General features: G+C 50.4%; 1 non-coding gene across 1 annotated transcript; it reads right to left on the reverse strand.

Annotated features, from left to right (window-relative positions):
• Window positions 1-1867: 1867 nt before the first annotated feature.
• On the reverse strand, window positions 1868-1992 carry LOC123035230. Its single transcript, XR_006416907.1, has one exon. It is a non-coding gene; the product is annotated as a U6atac minor spliceosomal RNA (small nuclear RNA).
• Window positions 1993-12813: the final 10821 nt, after the last annotated feature.

Consider the following 12813-nt stretch of genomic DNA (forward strand, 5'->3'; position numbering starts at 1 on the left):
GCCAGGAAGCACTCTTTCTGTGTGGACGTGTCTGGCAGTCAGCCCCAGGGTATGGCAGAGGGCTGCAGGTAGGGCTCTTTAGCACTTCTTAGGCTTGTGGGCATGTGTGGCAGTTTGGGAAAGTCCTGGGTACCACCACGAAAGGGCAGCTATTGGGTGGAGGAGAAGACAGTGGAGCAGGATGAGTGCAAGCGTGAGGTGGTGAGTCCAAGCCCTAACACACAAGTGCTTCGTTTTCAGCCCCAAATGAAGTGCAGTGGTACCTCGGCTCATGGACACCTCAGTTCATGACCAAATCAGGTCGCAAACAGAAATTTTAGAATTTTTTTGCCTCAGGTTGTGAACTCCGCATTGGGTGATGGTTGCAGTTTTGCCCATCTTCCCCGCATGATTGCTTGGGTGTGGTGGGGAGTGGCTGCAGTCGTGCTTGATGGGGTTGGAGATGACCGCAGTCGCGCTTGTGCGGGGAAGACGGGTGCGATCGTGGTTGTGCTCGGGGCGGAGGGGGGAGATGGCTGCAATCTTTGTTGTTCTTTGTTTCTTTGTTGTACTTTGTTGTTCTTTGTCACATTTCAAATTTTTGTGATAAAAAAATGGTTACAGAATGGATTCACCTTATTTGCATTGAACCTTACGGGGAAATTTGACTTGGGTCACGACCAGAGTCGTGGAACGGATTAAGTTCATGAGCCAAGGTACCACTGTAGTTTTTGCCCCAGACAACCCACAGAGCCAGGCTTGTAGATCATTCCAATGGCCAAGAAGCTATTCATGGGTTGCATAGCTCAGTGGAAGCAAGCACGGGCTGGCAGACGGACTCCCAGTTGGGCAGGGGGGTCTTCCTCCAGCAGGTGTGAAATCCTGGATCCAACCCCAGGAGTGTAAGGTTGTTTGGGGAAAAAGGTGGGATGGTTTGTTTTGGGCGTTGTTTCTTTGGCGTGTGGCTTTATGCCCAGAACAATACTGGAAGCAAATCATGCATCTTGTCCTTTTCAAACCTGGCTATCCAGGTGTTTTGGACTTTAATTCTTATTGGTCCCAGCTAGCATGCCCAGTAGATCAGGCATGCTGGGACTTGCAATCCAAAGCATCTGCAGGGCACCAGGTTACAGAAGGAGGTTATGTCTTGAGACCTTTGATATAGACATGGTACAAATGCTACAAATAATATGTGCCCCTTTGTAAATGTAGCTTTGTAAATGTGCCAGAGTTTATACAACTCTGGATATGGAATGGGCTGATGGGTGGAGCCCTATCAGTGAGGGTGTTCAAGGAAAGTTTGAACAACCACAAGTTGGGGATTACATGAGTGGAGCCGGGGGTCAGACTAGATGGCCCAGGAGGTCCCTTCTGGCTCACTCCCCCACTATGGTTCTAACTAGAGCATTGCACAGAAGCACGTGTGGTCAGGCACCTTCCATAGGAGCACTGCACAAAACTGCCACTTTTGTTGGATCCCCCCTGCTTTTAACACTACAATGTTTAGGGGAGAGAAGAGCCCAGGCGGGTGGGATGGAGATCTGCCTCTGGGTGCCTCTCCTAGGTTTCTGGTTCTCAGCTGATGGAGACTTTTCATCACACCTGGGCACCATCAGAACCCTCTGATAGGCTTCCTAGCCATCTGTCTTCCCTGAGAAGAATTGTCTGAAGGACATCTGGAGTTCACTTGGATAGTTGGGTTTTTTTTAAATGTAGCATCACAAATACTTATTTCTACACGTATTTATAGGCTGCCTAAAACTGGCTTAGCCAGTAGGGAAGTTTTTAAACCAGTCTTCTATCGAAGTATCCCTGCAGCTAATGGATGGGGGTAAAAGAAAAAATGGAGGCACTTTCACAAGATGGAGTACCTACTCAGCACAGCCCCAAAAACTGGTTAGATGCCGCAACGTAAGCAGCAATGCCTTAACCATATGCGTGTTGTACAGGCCACTGGGACCTCTTCCATCCTTATCAAGGGGAGTGCTAACCTTCTCTCCTTTCATACAACACACTCATTTCGCCCAGCAGTTTCGTTATCTATACCTGGATTTGAACGAATTTTGTAAGTCATGGCGAGCTGGTGTGTATGTTTCTCTATACATGTGTGTGGGAGGGGGAATAATTAATCTACCGAAATAGTTCCCTTACGCTGTTTTCCCCTTTTGCTCCACGTAGTGCAAGCGAAGAAAGGGAACAATATAATCAGAAATCCAGTCCAAACAAGCTTGAGGCGCGGCATCTCTAATTTATGCATACTGTCACCCAATAGGAATGCAGAACCTTAAACGAGAAGAAATAGCCTTTAATAGCCCTCTTTTAAAAATCAGCACGAGGATTATGTGCATCCTGAGTCTCCCTTTGAGGATATTTTCCTGCATAAAGCAGCTTTAGAAGTGGATAACCGCAAAAGTCCCAGGTGAAACTATGACTGTTACCGCGGCGGCCGCTGAGCCGCCAGTTCGAATCCCCTCTGTGTCCGAAGCGGCCATTTCCACTATTTCACATTTAAAAAAATTACAGGGGTTTCCTCCAACTTTCTTTTCAAGCCAGAAAAACGCGTTCAAAGAAAGGTGCGTAACTATTTCGTCCTGAACTTTCCCGAACTTGGGCCTCTAACCCCCCAACAGTGCTTGGGAGTTTTGTAGGAGTTGTAGTCCAGCACTTCCGGAGTATGCCGAGTTTGGAAAGACTGATAAACTCTGTGCATACTTGAAGTTTTGAATGTTAACGTCTATTTCCCCACGTCTGAGTGGTTCAGGTACGCCCTAGGCGTGTTTGGACGAGGTGGGAGGGGGGCGGTCTCCTAGTATGCCCCCAAGTATTCCAACTCCAAGTGTTCAACTCTTGCATTGAACTCAGTGGGGCTTGCTTTTGAGCGCACACATGTGGCTGGACCCGTCATTTCATAATCTTCCATCTCCTGTTTGGTTTTGGCGGCTGTCACAGTCAGAACCGCATGCCCTATTGCTTCCTTCACCAACCTGGAGCCCCCTCCCCAATGTTTTGAACTATAACCCCCAGCATTCCTGCCCAATGACCATGCTCTCATGGGCCATGTGACTTGTAGTCTGGACTGCTCCATGTCAGGGTTGCTATTGTATGTTAACTCAGGGTTTCAGTTTCAATGTCAATGGAGGAGGATTGCCTAGTGACAGTGACACATGCATTGGTTATTTCCCGACTGGACTTCTGTAACGCGCTCTGCGTGGGGCTGCCCTTGAAGACAGTCCGGATACTTCAGATGGTGCAAAATAGAGCAGCCAGGTTGCTGACGGGGACTGGGCATTACTCTCACATAACCCCAGTCCTCTACCAGCTTCACTGGCTCCCCATCAAAGTCTGGGCTCAATTCAAGGTGTTGGTTATGACCTATAAAGCCCTTAATGGCTTGGGTGCTGGTTATGTGAAGGTCCATATATGCCCAGCCGCCCCCTGAGATCAGCGGGAGAGGCCCTTCTCCGGGAACCCTCTGTGAAGGATATTAGGAGGGCAAGTACTCGGAGGAGGGCTTTCTCTGCGGTGGTGCCCCACTTATGGAATGCGCTCCCCAGAGAGGTCCGCCTGGCGCCGTCATTCTTTGTTTTTCAGCACCAGGCCAAGATCTTTTTATTTCAACAATATTTTAATAATTGTTAATATTATTTATTGGTTTTAATTTCTACAGCCAGGGAGAATCCGGATTTTATATGTATTATTTATACACTGTTTATTTATGATGTTGGAAGCCGTCCCGAGGCTTATGCGAATGGGATGGCATACAAAAGCTCCAAACAAACAAATAAATAAATTCTCTCTCTCCTAGTCCTGCTTTTTGCTTCAACATCTCGACACATGTGTACTCAGAAAAACAAATTTTACCATTCCACCTCACTGCCTTGCCATAAACACATCAAAAGATGCCACAGTGTCTGGTTGTGAAGACCAAATGACCCCACTCTATTCGTGGGTAACGGTCAAGGTGCAATCTCTGTGTTTTATACGCTTGCTAAAATGCTTCCCTAACCCTGTAAGTTCACACATGTAACCTTTCTGTTTACTTAACTTGGCCAGCCTGTTCAAGGTAACTTTAATTTAGAAGGCCTGCCAAAGACATCTAATTAGAGTGAAATGTAACTTTTCTTTATGGTGCTGTGAGTGCATCCAATCACTTTCCTATCCATATCAAAGTATCCAATCACCTTCCTGTGTATTGTATTCACTCCCCTTTTGTGTATTCTATATAACCCTAAAGGAATTAGCGTTGGGTGTTCCTGTCTTGGGCACCCATGGATCCATGTGTTTAATTGTAAATAAACCTAATTGCCCTCTCAAGAAACTGACCATTTGACCCTTAATTGCGGATTTTGGTGTGATACATGCACAAATTCAACAGGCAAAGCTTTTGTCACTGTTGTATCCCAAATTGTGGAAAATGGGGATAAGCAAGAAGTCCACCTGTGAAACTTCTGCACACCATAAAAGGCAGTAGAAAAGGCAATACAGGACAAACCTTTGGAAAATAGCAGACTCAGAGACAGCTGGTGATCTTAGCTAAGGCCCCAGCATGGCAGGATTTGGACAGAGCAGGGGGCAAACCGCTGCAATGAAATGAGATAAGTTGTGGGCTCAGTATGGAATGATCTCTAAGAAGGATTTGCAGGCAAATCTGTGTGCAGTTGATCTGCCTTCCAGGGTATCCAAAGGCTTTAAATGGGAACATAAATGCCTTCTGGGTTTGCTAACGGAGTGTCCCCCTTTTTGCCCCTCCCACTTTCTCAGCTGGTGTCAAATGGCTGTTTTCACCCCTATTGACAGGGTCAGCTGTCTTGAGAAATCTTTGCTCTTTCCTGCGAGGCCGGGTGAGAAGGGGAATTCTTGCCAATTCCACAGCAAGGAAGGGAGAGAGGAAGAGGCAGAGGGCAAAGAAGGAGCAGCTGGCCAGGGAGAAGCGACCCGCACTGTGCGCAGTGGTGCTGAACACAGGAGGGTCGGCGGCTGGTGTTTTGCCATGGAGGGACGGGGCGTGAGAAGCTGCAGGACGTGGTGTGGGGCTGGGGCTGGCAGCTCCCCATCCAGCTGCTCCTTTCTTGGTGGGCATCACCTGCCGCACCTTGGTGGGCATCACCTGAGCTTAGCTGCAGTCCTCACCGAAGGGGTGGCGGGGGGGAGGGGTAGACCGCATTCCACAGCCCTAGCCCTAGTGGGGCACCCCTGGCACCACATCAGCCAGGACAGAAGGAAAGAGGCTCAGCAATCCATGAAACGCCATGGACTTAATTTAATGCAATGCAGCACAATGCTCCTGAGCGTCAGCTCTGCAGGATGTTCCCAATGGGAACAGCTGCCTGGCTGGTCCAAAAGCACTCCCATTCTGCCACGGTCCTCGGCCAAATTCAGCACACCCAGGGGCCTGCTCTCCAGGGTTCCCTGACTGGCTGGAGCTCCTGGAAAAAGGGGTGCTCAGCTCCAGCATGCTGGTAACTGCTGTGCGTTGGCCCTTCTGCCTTCGGCCCCATTCCCGGCTGGAAAGAGGTCCCCAGCTCAGGCTCCTCTGAGCCTATTGTCTTTTGCTGCCTAGGTGTGCTTTGCTTTGCATGGTCATGATGATTTATTATATTTTTACAGTGCCCAATAGCTGGAGCTCTCTGGGCAGTTCACAACAACGTGAACTTGCATTTCTGCTGCATTGGTTTTATGTCTGTCTTTTAGCAGGTGGGGGTGGAGTCTCTTGGGTCAAATGGTAGTATGAGACTGCAGGTTGAGAACAGAGCAAGGCCCTGTGACCAGCAGCTCTTGGCTTCTTTTTACCCCCCACCTTTTTTCCAAGCCTCCTCAGCCCAAGAGCAGAATTCCACTCTGGAGCAGGTCCTGGGGCCTGCATTATGGTGGGGCTGAAGGCCACAGGACAGGGCCAAAGGCCACGAGAATCAATTGCCAGTCAACTTTGGCTTGGAATTCACAGTGCCGGCAGTGAAATTCATGGAAGAAGAGCCATCTCAAACTTTTGGTATGAGGGCAGACAATATGTAAAGCCTGGGAAACCAACAAATGCTTGGAAGCTTAAGAAAAGGGGGCAGGGCTCTGGATAGACCCTTAAAAGCCAGCTTTGTTCCCCAGTCCTGAGGTTCTGCATCCTGGTTGAGCCTTTTGCAGCTTTTTAAAAGAGAAATAATTTCTTACTGTTTATCCTTTTCACAACCACCTATGTATGATCTCTCAGTGTCAGGATGATAAATGTGCCTATAGGAAGTTGCCTGATCAGATTCAAACTGAGACACACTTCAGGTGTTCCTGACACATGTGTCATTCATACATGGCAAACTTATGGATGTCCATTTTGAAGAAAATCTGTTCAGCGCCATAGAAATGCTGGTGCTTGTGGCACAGCACCTGCCTCCCAAAGTTGGACAGATTGCAGGACAGAAGAAAGGTCAGACAACTTCAGAGAGAGGCCAGTCCTCTGAAGAGCATGCAAAGCTACCTGGGGGGAATTTCCAGAACACATTTGCGCAGGGTCATGTTTTAATGGTTCCCCCTTACGTGTATGGGGTCACATCAAGGGTGCTGCTGCAATTGGCCTCATAATGGATCACTGAAGCCAGCCAGAACTCGGCCACCACCTCCAGATCCGCACTCCTCAAATGTCAGCTTTTAAGTTGCCACCACAGCTCTTGTCCCCTGATAAAACCTGGGCTGGGTGAACCGTCTTACTCACATTGTGGGGCAGGTCCTGGGGCAGTGTCTCCAGCCAGTTTGCTAAGGTGGAAATAGGGGGGCTGGGGAAGGGGGAGGAAGCTTTCTCTGCCTAATCCAACTGAATTAGAGGATTTTGAAGTGGATTTAGAGTTAAATCTTGATTAGGGAGAATTTCTCTCCAGCAGCCCTGCACGTTTGTATTAACGGGTAATGATCATGGATGGAAGAAATAGGACAGAAATAGCTAAGGGTAACATGTAGCATGCATGCGCACGCATATGCGTGCACACGTGCACGCGCGCGCGCACACACACACACACGAACTCGCTCGCTTACTCGCTCACTCCCATATGCTGGCATCTTGTTCATCAACAAGGAAAATTTTTGAGGAGGTGATGGAGAAAAAGGAACTGTGTGCCATGTGAGTGCGCGCGCTCATTTTTAACATCAGTTTGGAGAGATTTGGCTGCATAATGCCTTGCAGACTTTGGGGAGGTCTCTGAAGATCTGGAATTCAGAGTGGAGATGGAATAGTTCCCGCCAGCCGAGATCGTAGCGAGTGTAACAGTTTTAGAAGCCCAGAGTCTGACCTGTCTTCAGCCTACTTAAAAACCAGCCTATTTAAAAACCTTAAATATAGAGGAGACACCTGAAATTGGTCCTTCATGGTCGCGGGACACGTGCATGGGGCTGCTGCCCGTGGGATCCTTCTTATGGTGGCGGCTTCTTTTCTACTTCCTGTCGGTAAGTGCTTCTTTTGATTAAAATGCACACATGCACAACTCAAACTGTGGCAGGAGTGTGTGTGATACGAACCTCCCCCACCCCCTTGTTCAGATATTCATATTCTCTTCTCTAATTACACATGTTGTTATATTTGTAACCAATTAATAACCAATTAATAACCAGACTTTGCCTGGCCCATCCCAAAGAAAAACCGAATCAGCAAAAGAGGAAAATAATGGGTCAACATGCCCTCATCCCTTCCCAGCTTACTCCTGAGCCTGAAAAGACCACCCTAAAAGGTACTCAGGCTTGGACTTGGTGAGTCTCCACTGGAGAAGGTCCTCTAGGGGGAGCTGCCAACAAAAGCGTCTCCTGGGTGCCTTGGGGCCTGGACCAGACTCACTGGCAGCCATTTGTTGGGCAGTCTTCCCAGACGAGTAGCTCATCGTCCAGAATTCTTGCCAGAGGTTTGATGCCTGGGTATTTCAAGCTGCATTTCCCCCCACCTGCCCTGCACTAGCCTCTTCCGGAGGGGCACCTTTCCCTCCCTCTTCTCTAAGTCTCTCTGGTAACTTGCTGGCCTGGAGGGGGACTTGGGGAGGTGGAAGGAACTGGGGGAGAGAGTCTGTGGGCTGGTATGAAACCTCTATGGGCCAGGTGGGGCACCTCTGCAGGCCTGAGGTCCCCCATCCCAGATGTAGCCTCAGGCTGGATATTTTCTCAAGCAGAGCTGAAGGACCAACTGCAATATTGCTCCAGAGAGAAGCCGCTGGTGGTGGCCAGGCTCTGCACGCACTGTGGGCTTCACGAGCCATGCTGCATCCAAGCATGTCACACATCAGGCGATGATGGCAACTCTGCTGGGATACAGAGCAATATGCTCAGAAGTAGGTGAGACTGTGGGAAGGCAAAGATCTGAAAAGGATTCAGGCAAAAGTAAAGGGAACAGTGGCCTGCCAAATTCTGGAAGTGATGTGGTCTGGATTTCCTTCAAGCTGAAGGAGCAAGTTCTTGAGAAGATGGGCGTGAGTGTGTGCATGTGTGCAAACAACTTTAGTTGGGACATGTTGACCCAAGTGCTTGCTCCAAGGGGAAGAATCCACTAACCTTCTGCTTCTGCCGTAGCTACAGGCCTCCAGTGTTATGGCTGCAACATTAGGGTCGGAGCCAGGTCTGTTGACACCGGCTGCTCCAGCCCAGAAGTGGTCACCTGCGCCCACTCCCACCAGGGCTTCAAGCACAGATTCTGTATCAAGATGGAGAGCGGTGAGTTTTGGCCAAGGCACTCTTCAGCTCAGCCTCTCCAAAGACAGGAAACGCTACTCAGGTTTCCCTGCAGCTGTCTGCTCCTCCAGCCTCTTTCCAGAGTTGAGCAAAGTGATGCTGCATTCGGACTCAGGGAACGTCTGGTGCCATTATGGGGGCTACGGAAAAGATCTGAGCTTTCCTTCCCAGGCTGGACTCCAAGTTCCAACCCCACAGGGGGCAAGCTTTTATTTTAATAGATTTTTAAAAACTTGAATATGATTGATTGTGTCATTTATGTAAGTTGTTTGCATTTGTTTGTATAGCACCCAGGGACTCCTGTGTGGGACCGCTGGGGGCAATCCATAAATCCTGGATCCCCCCTTCCTGCCCTCATGCAAGCAGCTGACTCCTCACTGTTCTGAGGCAGGGTCCCCCCGCCCAGTGGTGGGAAGAGGCCTCCCTTCCATGGAGCCCTTTCCGTGCTGTGATGGCAGTGGGCAAACACTGGGTTTGCCCTCAGTTTTATTGCTGTGCTTTCTGGGTGCCTCTCGGAGGCCCTTTATTATTATTATTATTATTATTATTATTATTATTATTATTATTATTATTACATTTCTATCTGATGAGGCAAGATGCCACGGCTATTTCAAAAATGCCTAAATGGGATTCCTGGCGGGCCTTCGTGGGTGGTGGGTCCTCATCAGATGCCTGACCATGCTGGCCCTCAGAGCCCTCGCAGGTGGCTCGCACGAGGCTTCTGCCGTTCCTCCAAGGTCAGGCCTCGCCGCCTCTCTCTAACCGGGTTTCCCCCTCTCTCCCGGCCTGGCAGTGGTCCTGGGAATCCTCCTGACCAGTGGATGCGCCACCTCCCGCCACTGCCAGCAGCAGGACCTCCCGGGCGTGCGGATCCACTGCTGCGACAGAGACCTCTGCAACGGTTCCCCAGAGGCTGCCCTCCCGAGCACGCCCTGCCCTGCCTGCTGCTTCCTGGCGTCCTGGATGGTCGTGAGCATGTTTCTCCTCTGAAGGAATGCCTACGCAAGGCCCCCAGGGGCAAATGCCTCACTGCCCCGACACCCCCCTCGTCCTGCTAGGTCCCAGCATCCCCCCCTTCGGTCCCAAAAGCCTGGGTGTGACATACTGGGGAGATCTCCTGCAGAGTGGCAGATGCGTGTTCCTGGAGGCCCCAACATGGCGGCATGGAGCTTGCTTGGAGGAGCCATGGGGCTCAGCCGCTGGCTCCTACTAGTTCCCTGATCCTCCCGAGTGTAATGTTTTTGCTTCAGGCTTTTGAAATTAAAGCATTAAAACAAAAAACAAAAAAAAACAAAAAAAATACTTGGAGGGTGGCATGTAGCAAAGTAAAGTGCTGCCCCAGGCACTGTCTGCTTGGGGTTCAGAAGGCGGCTCTTTTATTTCTAAACGTAGCCTTGGAGGGGTATTTGCATGAAAATGTCTTTTCTTTTAGTTTCACCAGTCTGGTTGTTTCTGGGTAATGAGGCTTCTCCAGTCGGTTGCACAGGCCATGGCCATTATTGTCCTGACGGGAGGTCGCCATGGCAGTCATCTTGTGTGGGTGCCCACAACGGTCTGTCAGAGCTCCTGTTGCTGAAAGTTGGGGCCCATATGCTGACTGTCTAGGAGACTGCCACATGGCTTCCGAGCGATGGAAGGGGAAAGGTGGGTCAGTGCAGCTGGTGGTTCAGCCCTGAGGCTGTTTCCCTCGAAGTACTTCTCCAGGCTGCTCGGCAGCGCTTCGCTGCAGAGAAGGGGTGCCACAGGGCAGAAGCCAATGGGCCATGGTTGCTCCAGCTTCACAGGGTGTTGCCGGGCTCCAAGCCTTCTCTGACCAGGGGCAACTGCAAGCGGAAGGCGCTGGCCAGGCGCCGCACTGGCTCCAGCCCTCTCCCCGCCATGGCCCTCGCTGCTCCCGCTCCTCCTCATGGCCCCCACCTGCCCTCGTGGCCTGGAAGCAAGGGGCCTGTGGCCGCTCTGCCCCTCCTCCGCGCCACCGCCACTGCGGGAGCTCGCAAGGGGCAGGTGCGAGAATCTGCTTCTGGGAGCCCGGGCTGCGCGGGCCCTCGCTGAGGCCCCGGCTGGGCATCTCCGCGGCAGCGGCAGCGGTGGCGACGGGCATCCTTCCAGCGCCCTCCCGCTCCAAAAAGCCTCCAGACAAGTCCCCGGGCAAGCCCGCCTCCAACTCAAGCCTCGCCACACCGGTGACTCCCCCCCGCCCTGCACTTCCTGCCTTCCGCCTCGAGGCGTCGCTCTGGTTCGCACGTTGGCGGAGTCCCTCCCGCGCCCCCCTCTCCCGCCCCCGCTGCCCCACCGCCGGCCCGTCCGTCCTGCCGCGTGGAAGAGGCCCGCCTGCCGCTAAGCGGGGCGGGGTGTGCGCAGGCCCTGGGCCCGCGGGGCGCCTTCCGCCTCGAGGCAGCGGCTCGGCGCCCCGCCGGCTCGCTCTCCCGCTGGAATCCATCAGCGCCCTGAGGCTGGACACGCTCCTTTTCAACGGTCTGATTTATAAATGGGAAGCGACATCAGTCTGTCTCCTGCTGCATCACACCGACGTGCTGGGCACACGCCATGCAGGAGAGGCAAGGGAGAAAGGAACAAGCGTGCTTCTACCTGAAATGCACTCTGAGCACACACAGAGTGCCTCTTTCTCTGAAAGGTACGGTTGTGCAATGATTTATATTGTGTATGCAAAGGGTAATGAATACACTGTGCAAATGTTTTATGCACTGGCAAGAGCCCAAGAGGACAAAGTTCTGGTCTGGCCAGTAAAATCTGGGTCGGTTGCACAAAGAAAACCACAGAGGGGAAAGCTGAGACAGGAAGAAAACGCCTCTGAAAGGGCTTTTAAAAAAATAGTGCATGTGGCCTCAGGTGGGATGAATGTAAAGGCGGGGCCATTGGGTAAGTTTTGGTGCTGGAACAGGGAAAGGCCCTTCGGAGGTCCAGGGCCCAGGCCTGGGGAGCTCACTCCTGTCCAGAGTCTGCGCATGTTCACTGGTATCCATATTCATAAGCATCACTGGGATTTTCTAAGATTTCACAGGTGGCAGAGCTGGCAATGAGTTTCTGACCTTGTCATCTTCCATAAGACACTTCCATCATCATTATTATTATTATTATAACATTTCTATGCCGCCCCTTGCCGAAGCCTCGGGGCGGCTTACAACACAATAAAATACATTGAAATGCAATAGAACATAATAAATTACCATTAAATACAAAAATACAAAAATACATTGAGTTACAAACATAATAATATAAAATTAAAATTATCAGTATAAAATAAGTAAATAAATAATATAGGAGGAGAAAAGAGAAGGAAGAAGAAGTTGCCCTGGCCAGATCATATATTTTAACCATGGCCCTATATCAAGCCAAGCCAGTAGGGAAAGGTCCTTAGTAAAAATCATAATAGATTTGGGGCTGGGGACTCCCAAGACCTGACTACTAATCCACCCCGCCCCCCTGCCCCCACCACTGTCCCTGTGGAGGCTCAAGCAGCCATTGTTGCCCTCCGAAGATTATTTTGCCAGGAAGGCTGAGCAGCTTTTAGGGGCATCAGAGAGATCTGCAAGGCTTGAATGCGTTTGGGTTTCTCTGAAACTGGCCCTGAGATGGACTGGTTGTTTCCGTGTCACATGGCTTATGCTGACTTTTTTTTTGGGGGGGGGGTTGTTTGCAAATCCCAGCATTCCCCAAGAGTGTCCTTGGAGCAACAGGACTTTGTCTTCTGTCTGAACTTGCCCTAATAATGCTAGGGAATATTGAAGGCAGGAGAAGAAGACCAATTATGAGATGGATCAATTCCATAAAGGAAGCCTCAGGTTGACAAGAGTTGAGCTCAAGGACAGGACACTCTGGAGGGGATTTGTAGAGTCCTCATACATTAGAGACAACTTGATCGCAGCTTGCCACAATAAAACATGTTCTAGCTCTCTTAATGCTAACATTATAATAATTTTTAAAGTGTGCAAGGGGCAAGATGATTGTCCTACTTAGCAATGGCACAGGGTCCTGCCTGCACAGTTCACTTTATGAATCTACAGGTGAAAGGGGAAGAGCCATTCCTTGAAAAAAGAGAGATGGTGATTAAAAATATTTTAAAATAAATCTAAAATAAAATTGGACATGGCTTTAGAAAAATAAGAAAGCCTGCCTTTGTTTCAG

This window comes from Varanus komodoensis, unplaced genomic scaffold, assembly GCF_004798865.1.
Source record: "Varanus komodoensis strain SLA01 unplaced genomic scaffold, ASM479886v1 scaffold77, whole genome shotgun sequence".
Classification (NCBI taxonomy): domain Eukaryota; kingdom Metazoa; phylum Chordata; class Lepidosauria; order Squamata; family Varanidae; genus Varanus; species Varanus komodoensis.